The sequence below is a fragment of the Thalassophryne amazonica genome, chromosome 3 (assembly GCF_902500255.1).
Source record: "Thalassophryne amazonica chromosome 3, fThaAma1.1, whole genome shotgun sequence".
NCBI classification, from domain to species: domain Eukaryota; kingdom Metazoa; phylum Chordata; class Actinopteri; order Batrachoidiformes; family Batrachoididae; genus Thalassophryne; species Thalassophryne amazonica.
The window spans coordinates 142,089,934-142,099,476 of record NC_047105.1 but is presented as its reverse complement, the minus strand read 5'-3'; positions in this window follow the sequence as shown (position 1 = coordinate 142,099,476).

The window sequence follows — 9,543 nt, the reverse complement described above, 5'->3', positions numbered from 1 at the left end:
CTGTCGCCAAGTGCTTGCTCACAGGGGGTCGTTTTGACCGTTGGGGTTTTTACGTAATTATTGTATGGCCTTGCCTTACAATATAAAGCGCCTTGGGGCAACTGTTTGTTGTGATTTGGCGCTATATAAATAAAATTGATTGATTGAACACACCCTGGAGAAATGTCTTGGCATCCAGTTCTTTCATCTTTCCTATTAAGTAGTCGAATCCAGTGTCTTCGAGCTTTTGGGTCCTTCTCGGTCGGAAAGGGGTACAGCAAAAAAGGAGGCGAGCAAACACAGCTTCCACATCCCTTATTTGTTCCTGGATGAAGAGCACATGGATCTGATTTCCATTTGTTCAGTTTGTAGTCCCCATTGCCACGTCCCTTAACTGCACAAATTGTCATATCTGGTGGAGAAAAAAAAGGTGAAAAAAATTAGAATTTTTTTGAACCTCAAAGGATTTCTTTTTCATAGTCAACTCGAACCTCAAGGGATAAACTAGTCACACCTGGCTATGGGTCAACCCAAATTTACAAAATGCAGCATCGCTCATTCCTATTGCAGATGTCAATATTTTATTTTGATAACATTTCAAAGAAAAGTAAAATGATCTGACAAAGGCTGCAGGCCGAAACATGATCAAAATAAGAAAATAAAAAAGAAAATAGACGTGGTGATTTTTGGACCTAGTAGTCCTCTGTCGATTTGGGACCCCTGGAAGCACATTTTAAACCAGTTATTCTTAATCTTGGTTTTAGGATGGATAGTCTAGAAACTTGTTTGAAACCCAGTTTGACTGTCCAGTCTTAATTGGACAGTCAAATTGCAGCAGTGGTGACATCTGGTTTCTATCATTTGAGGTGTTTGGTGTCTGTTGAAAGCCTTAAGGACAAGTTGGAACATGTCCTGCCTGTTAAACAATTTCTCATATACTCACTCCACTGCAAGCCATCAAAAGCCGCCTGGATTTTACAAATGGTTATCAACACGGAGGTGTTTTTCCTGTGCCGCCGCACCGCGTCGGCTGCGTCCCGACGCGCGGATCCGTCCGCACGTATTTCATTAAAAAAATCTCCTTTAACAGTGGAATATCCGGATAAAATGCTGAAACCGACTTCTTCTGAAACTTCTCTGTTCTCTCACGACGTCCTGGATCAATAGAGCCTGAAATGTGGAGGTTTTCAGCTTGAACAGGCTGATGACGCCGCCTGAGAGCACTGCACGACGTCTCGCACCGTGAAAAGTCCTTAAAGCGACAGAATCACCTCAAAATCTCTCAACAGCCGTTAACATTTTCACTGAAAACCAGGTTAATTTTTCGAACCGTGTCCACTTCGATGTGTCTCACAGGTTTAGAAAAAATTTTGATCAAACAACGCGCCAGTCTCTCAGCAACTTCTCAGACAAAGGAATTCCGACGAGGGGCTGGACGACTCCTCCCACAAGGAGTGCTCACAGGCGAATGACGTCACCGACAGGCGTGGAAAAACTCACGCATGCGCACGAGGGTTCAAGCATGTCTGACGTAAAAACATGAATGAAATCCATATAGTTTTTGAAAAAAATAAAAAGGACCGTTACTTTATTGACAGCCCTCGTGTGTATATATATACATACTTTATTTAACTAGGTAAAAGCCTAATTGAGATTAAAAATCTCTTTTCCGAGAGCAACCTGGCCAAGAAAGCAACACAAAAATCATAAAAATCACAACATCCAGCCAGCATGGGATACAGGTACAGTTACTAAAAAGCCATGTAATATAATTAATAGTAAAAAAATTCTGCTCAATTAAAAGTAATTTTAAAAGTAAGTGTCTGGGCCAAGATGACAATGAAGAAGAGGAGGAAAATGTTTCCACAAACAGCGGGAGAAGAAGAAAACTAGAAGGGTGGAAATGAGAGTGGGGACTTTGAATGTTGGTAGTATGACTGGTAAAGGGAGAGAGCTGGCTGATATGATGGAGAGGACTAAGGTAGACATATTGTGTGTGCAAGAGACCAAGTGGAAGGGAAGTAAGAGCAGGAGCATCAGCAATGGGTACAAGTTGGAAATTGAAGGGGTGATGATGAATATCATCAGTGCATATGCCCCACAGGTAGGTTGTGTGATGGAGGAGAAAGAAGATTTCTGGAGTGTGTTAGATGAGGTGGTGGAGAGTGTGCCCAAGCATGAAAGAGTGGTGATAGGAGTGGACTTAAATGGGCATGTTGGTGAAGGGAACAGAGGTGATGAGGAAGTAATGGGTAGATATGGTATCAAGGATAGGAATAGGGAAGGACAGATGGTAGTTGATTTTGCAAAAAGGATGGAAATGGCTATGGTGAATATCTACTTTAAGAAAAGGGAGGAGCACAGGGTAACATATAAGAGTGGAGGAAGGTGCACACAGGTGGACTACATTCTTTATAGGAGATACAAGCTAAAAGAAATCAGAGACTGTAAGGTGGTGGCAGGAGAGAGTGTCGTTAGACAGCATAGGATAGTTGTTTGTAGGATGACTTTTGAGGTGAAGAAGAGAGAGCTCAACAAAGGATCAGATGGTGGAAGCTGAAGGAGGAAGACTGTTGTGTGAAACTTAGCGAGCAGGTGAGTGAAGCACTGGTTGGAGGGGAAGCAATTTTGGACAACTGGAAAAGTACTGCAGATGTTGTGAGGGAGGCAGCTAGGACAGTACTGGGTATGACATCTGGACAGTGGAAGGAAGACAAGGAGACTTGGTGGTGGAATGAAGAGGTCCAGGAAAGCATAAGGAGAAAGACGTTGGTGAAAAAGTTTTGGGATAGTCAGAGAGATGAAGAAAGTAGACAGGAGTACAAGGAGATGCGGTGTAAGGTGAAAAGAGAAGTGGCAAAAATGAAAGAAAAGGCATATTGCGAGCTGTACAAGAAGTTGAATAGTAAGGAAACAGAAAAGGACTTGTACCGATTGGCCAGACAAAGGGACAGAGCTGGAAAGGATGTGCAGCAGGTTAGGGTGGTAAAAGATGCACATGGTAATGTGCTGACAAGTGAGGAGTGTGTGCTGAGAAGGTGGAGGGAATATTTTGAAGAGCTGATGAATAAAGAAATGAGTGAGAGGAAAGGCAGGATGATGTGGTGAGAGTAAATCAGGAAGTACAAGAGATTAGTAAGGAAGAAGTGAGGGCTGCTATGAAGAGGATGAAGAATGGAAAGGCATTTGGTCCAGATGACATTCCAGTGGAGGCATGGAAATGTCTAGGAGAAATGGCAGTAGAGTTTCTAACCAGATTGTTTAATAAAATCTTAAAGTGAGAGGATGCCTGAGGAGTGGAGATGAAGTGTGCTGGTTCCTATTTTCAACAACAAGGGTGATGTGCAGAGCTGCAGTAACTACAGAGGCATAAAGTTGATCAGTCACAGCATGAAGTTATGGGAAAGAGTAGTAGAAGCTAGGCTTAGAAAACAGGTGAAGATCTGTGAACAGCAATATGGTTTCATGCCGAGAAAGAGCACTACAGATGCAATGTTTGCTCTGAGAATACTGTTGAAGTACAGAGAAGGCCAGAAAGAGCTACATTGTGTGTTTGTGGACTTAGAAAAGCTTATGATAGGGTGCCAAGAGAAGAGCTGTGGTATTGTATGAGGAAGTCTGGAGTGGCAGAGAAGTATGTTAGGGTAGTGCAGGACATGTACAAGAATAGTGTGACAGTGGTGAGATGCGCAGTCGGAATGACAAACTCATTCAAGGTGGAGGTGGGATTACACCAAGGATCAGCTCTGAGTCCTTTCTTGTTTGCAGTGGTGATGGACAGGTTGACAGATGAGATCAGACAGGAGTCCCCATGGACTATGATGTTTGCAGATGACATTGTGATCTGTAGTGAGAGTAGAGAGCAAGTTGAGTCTAGTCTGGAGAGGTGGAGATATGCTTTGGAGAGAAGGGGAATGAAAGTCAGTAGAAGCAAGACTAAATACATGTGTGTGTGACTGAGAGGGAGCCTGTTGGGAAACTGTAGTGACACGGACCCACAACAGGGGGCATAAATGAACGGACAATGGATGAGCCAAAAAGATAACAATTTAATGTTGTGAATGTGCACAACGAAATACAGACAATCACAGGTTTTGACTTCAGTCAATATACAAAGGTGACGTGTGGGCAGGCTCGAGGATAGAAGACGTCTGTCCAGAGAAGAGCCGGGCCCCACACGATTTCCACTGCCAGCGGATCTGAAGTACACCGGAGCCGCCAAGTCCTGAGTCCCCAGGTGGCCACCGTCTCCAGCTGTCAGACCTGGTACTGCTGGCAGGAGGCAGAAACAGTTAATGGTGGGTGTGTGTGCACACACCCAGTAGAACAATCAGCAGCAGTCTCTCTGTTAATGGGTGGGAAAAACACCTTCACCTCCGAAACAGGGGGTTGCGCCCCCTCGTGCCTGAAGCCAGCACTTCAGGCAGGACGCCCTCTGGTGGTGGGCCAGCAGTACCTCCTCTTCAGCGGCCCACACAACAGAGCCCAGTGGAATAGAGGACAGGGTGAGATGAAAACGACTGATCTGCTGTGGCGACCCCTAACGGGAACAGCCGAAAGACAAAGAAGTCTAACAATGGCAAGTAAAGGTAAATATTGAGCTGTAGAAAGCCTTCTTATTTTCATTTTTTTCTTATACAGGTGCACTGGATGCTGTAGCTGTTTGCATACAGCAGGTGGAGGCTGAAGTAAAGGAGCTGATTATAAAGATTAGTCCACCCTTCAAGATGACAGGTGGGCATGACACAAATTCAACATTTCAAATGAAAACTGTGACTGTTGGTATTAAGGTTTTTAAAATGTGCAGACAATTGTTACTGAAATAATAGAAATTAATTAATTTCACTCCTAACCACAGTGCAGTCTACAGACTGGAAGTCTGTAATGCATTTACCTGCAGCAAATTAAAGCATTTAAGTTTATCCACAAACATATTTTATTGACCCTGTGTCAAGGGAATAATGACAGGACTTTTCAAGATTCAAGGAGGCATGGCACAGAAGGTAGATGGATGCATATGCAGACTCACAGACACAAACGGAGTGATCAAAAAGGTTTCACCTGGAAGACTGGCGAAAGGGTTGGTACACAGTATAACAGTCAGCGAGGTGGAGGGAACAGGTAGACGTAAGGTAGTGGCGTGGTCAAATAAATAAGCAGAGTTCAGAGACACAGGCAGAGACAAAAGCAAGGTAAAAAAAACAAGGCAGGGTCAAACAGGCAGGCAATCGAACAAGGACTAAACAAGGCTGTGGTGGAAACAAACACAAGGCTTAAATACACAATGGGTAACCAGGGTGTGAAGATACACAGGTGCGTGGAACGTTCTGGCAGGGGGCGCTGTCAGACCAGAGAAGACAAGAGAGTTCAGTGACAAGTGGGCGTGACAGTCAAGAGCCGAAGGAAATGTGACAGTGCCACTCCCCAAAACCAACAGTGATAAAAATGAAGACCAAAACAAAGATAAGAAACACAAAAAACCTAAGAAATAAAGATCAAGAAAACCCCCCATGAAAAGAACAAATAACTAAACCAGAAAACAAAAGGCTAAGACTTATTTAGAACAGAACTCACAATGTGACTAAAGAATAACAAACAGAAAATCACAGGCCGGAGCCAGACAGTAGATCAAAGAGACACCGACAGAGGATAAAACTATACCATGAGCCCAGGACGGGGCAGAACCATGACAGGACTATTTTATTAATAGTTTTGGAGAAATCTGGTGTTGTCATTTGTTTTAAAATTAATTTGCATATATTTTAGTATGTGGAGAATTTGTATTTTTTTTTAAAGGAAAATATGAATATCAAAAACAGTTTAAAAGCAACTGGAATACATTTGATTGCATAACGAAAAGAAAACGGCAGAAGGGAGGAAAGGAAACACACTACGTTTATGCTCGTCTCATTATTGTGATCTCATATGGAGCCTGTTTTACATAATGATGCAGTTAAACTGAAAAACAGGTGATGTCATTGTGGTCCCTCTGCAGGTGCGTCTATATGTGTCAGTGTTAGTCAAAGTATGTCGGTATGAGTTTCATTCATCACCACATTCACTCTCTCTGGCTCTTAATTATTTCAAAGCTTAATTAGTGAGGATGCTGAAGTTTCTGGCCGTGTCGTCAGGAAGCGTGGGCACGATCCCTGTGATTTCATCACCTAGTTCACACAGCCACCTCCATCTTTGCACACTGTGATGATGGGATTTAATAACACAAACGCTTCTGCCATAAAGTCAACACAAACACTGGCAACTCAACGCTGAACAATACTGTATGGACGCATCACATTCTGACTGTGGCAACTACACGGTTTCATGTAATTCATTATGGATGACGGATTGTTGTTGTTGACTTGATCAGTGTTTACTGAGCCTGTAAATGGGAATCAGGTCCCACTGATGTTAAAGGGGTCATATTATTACGGTGGCTGAGAAGTGCAAATGGCCAAAACAAGTTTACAAAGTCCCGAAACAAATGGCTGGGAAGTGCAATTTAAAATTACAAATTTACAAATGAGCGATGAGAGAGATTCTTATGGATGGGGAACAGACCAAATGCAGAATGTGATTGCCTGAGGGGTCATTCAGTTTGTATTGGAGGAAGTGTTGAGGAAAGATACGCAGCTTATACGAGGTCTGTCCATAAAGTAACGGTCCTTTTTATTTTTTTCAAAAACTATATGGATTTGATTCATATGTTTTTACGTCAGCCAAGCTTGAACCTTCGTGCGCATGCGTGAGTTTTTCCACGCCTGTCGGTTGCGTCATTCGCCTGTGAGCACGCCTTGTGGGAGGAGTGGTCCAGCTCCCTCGTCGGATTTTCATTGTCAGGAAATGGCAGAATGATTTGGGCTTTTTTTCCATCAGACTTTTTTCAGAAACTGTTAGAGACAAGCAGCTGGAAACCATTCGAAAATTTTATCTGGCTTTGTGTGAAAATTTTACGGGCTTCACAGAGAACAAGGAGTGTTACAACAGCTTTAAGGACGGCCCACAATGGCGCACGGCACGCCGCGCTCCAAGCATCGAGAGGCAGAAACCACCACATCATTTCTAAACGGATGGCTCTGTGGAGCCGGGACCGTCGTGTGCAATTTCTCTGGTTATCACAAGAGCTGGACATCAGCCATTTTCCGGCAGATTTCACTTTTAACAAGAGATTTTGTCATGGAAAGCCGCGCGGAGGCTTCGCGCGTCACGACCAATTCTCTGATGAAGCCAGACAAAGGAACATCTCTGTTTCGGAGTGTTAGTGTAAATCAGGCTAGCCTTTCTTTCTCTGTCCCTCTCCTGCTCTTCTGTGGCCCCCAGTGTCTTCAGTTGAAGGCTAGAAGTGACTTTCTGCCAACTTGCATCATGACTAGCATAATACTGTGTGCTTCGAAATGGCACAGCTGAAATGAAAGCTGAAGGTTTTTAGCATGGCTAAAAACCTTCAGCTTCTGGGGAGTTAATGCTTTTTACTGACGCAAGGCAATCCCATAAGGATTTTATGTGCATGAGATTACTAGCAGTATAACTGAGTATCATCAGCATAGCAAGGAAAGGTAATCTGAAAACACCACAATATGTGCCTAAGGTGTGCTATATAAAGGGAGAAAAGCAGGGGGCCTAAGATGGACCCCTGTGGAACCCTGCATTTCATGTCACCAAGGTTGGAGGTAGTGTTGTTGTACAAGACACATTGAGAACGACTGCTTAGGTATGTTAACCATGCAAGGGCATTCCCAGTTATCCCAAAATGATTCTCCAATCTATCAAGTAGAATACGGTGATCCACGGTATCAGCACAACACTAAGATCTAACAGCATCGTAGTGGTGTCAGAATCCATTGCAAGCAGAAGATCATTCATCACTTTAGTGAGAGCCGTCTCTGTGGAATGATATTTTCTAAATGCAGACTGCAGTGGCTCAAAGAGATTATTCTCAGTAAGGTGGTCCACAAGCTGCTGTGAAACCACTTTTTCCAGAATTTTAGAACAAAACCATAGATTTGATATGGGCCTATAAATTTTCAATACGCTGAGGTATAGAACAATTTATCAAAACCGCATAATTCTAAATTGGAAGAGATTATTAGTGAAAATAGTTTAAATAAGGGAGCAATTTCCACATTTTATAGATTACTCTTATCCAATTCCTCTGATAACTCATTTTTAAAATTTGAAGCATGGAAGAAAGATTTAGACATACATTTATCATTAGAGGAGTGGGAATTGGTTTGTAATAAAACCCATAAGCAAACTATCAATTCTCGTTTGAGATTATTACACTACAAGTGGTTTATGCGGGTTTATGTTACTTTGGTAAAATTACACTAATATAATTCAAACATACCAGATACATGTTCTAAATGTGGAGAAGAAAAGGGAACACTGGTTCAATGTATTTGGGAATGTAGGGAAACCCTACCTCGAACACCGTGATGTACACCAGTGGTCAGGGAAGCCGTCTGACTGAGGAAGGAGTCCTTCTGGGATATGTTATTTCGGGGGACTCTGGAGGCAGTTGTAAGGCACCTGACTTGCACAAAATTATGTACTTATCATTTTCATTTTAAAATCAAAATGAATGGACATTTCATGTGTGTTTCTTTAGCATTTAGTGGAAACACCAAGCTGCAGATTCTGATAAATGTATACTGACATAATATTCATCATAAGCACCTAGAGTCAGCAAAGGCGTATGTGAGGATCCTGTTCGTGGACTTCAGCTCAGCATTCAACACCATAATCCCCGACATCCTCCAAACAAACGTCTCCAACCTCTCTGTGCCTGCTCCCACCTGCCAGTGGATCTCCGACTTCCCGACGGACAGGACACAGGTGTAGGAGGGATGTCTAGTCAGTGACAAGACATCCCTCCTACACCACATTGCCACCTGTTGCTCCTTGTCCTCTGCCAGGTGGTAGCCTCCACTCCTGCCTCGTCACATTCAACTCTACCATCTGCCATGATGAGGACCAGCGGCAAATCTACTACAACATAGATTATAACTCCTGTACATTATTTTGTTGTATTAAAATGATCAACTTTAACTTGCCTCCTGAGTCCTTTTGGTACAATTGTCTACGAGACACAGGTTAACCACACAGTACCACACTGTATTGATTAATGACTGATGGAAATAAAGTGGGCAGCATGGTGGCTTAGTGGTTAGCGCTGTTGCCTCACAGCGAGAAGGTTGTGGGTTCAATTCCCGTGGCCTTTCTGTGTGGAGTTTGCATGTTCTCCCCGTGTTTGCGTGGGTTTCCTCCGGGTGCTCCGGTTTCCTCCCCCATCCACAGACATGCGGGTTAGGTGGATTGGAATCTTTAAATTGTCCTTAGGTGTGGGTGTGTCTGTGTTTGTTTGTCTGTTTGTGGCCCTGCGGCAGACTGGTGTCCTGTCCTGGGTGTACCCTGCCTCACGCCCTATGACTGCTGGGATAGGCTCCTGCCCCCCGCGACCCCTAATTGGCCTAAGCGGTAGAATATGGATGGATGGAAATAAAGTGAAAAACTTGGAAATGTTCATGTATCCATCCCCTGGTTTGATGAAATACAGTTTGTAGTCAA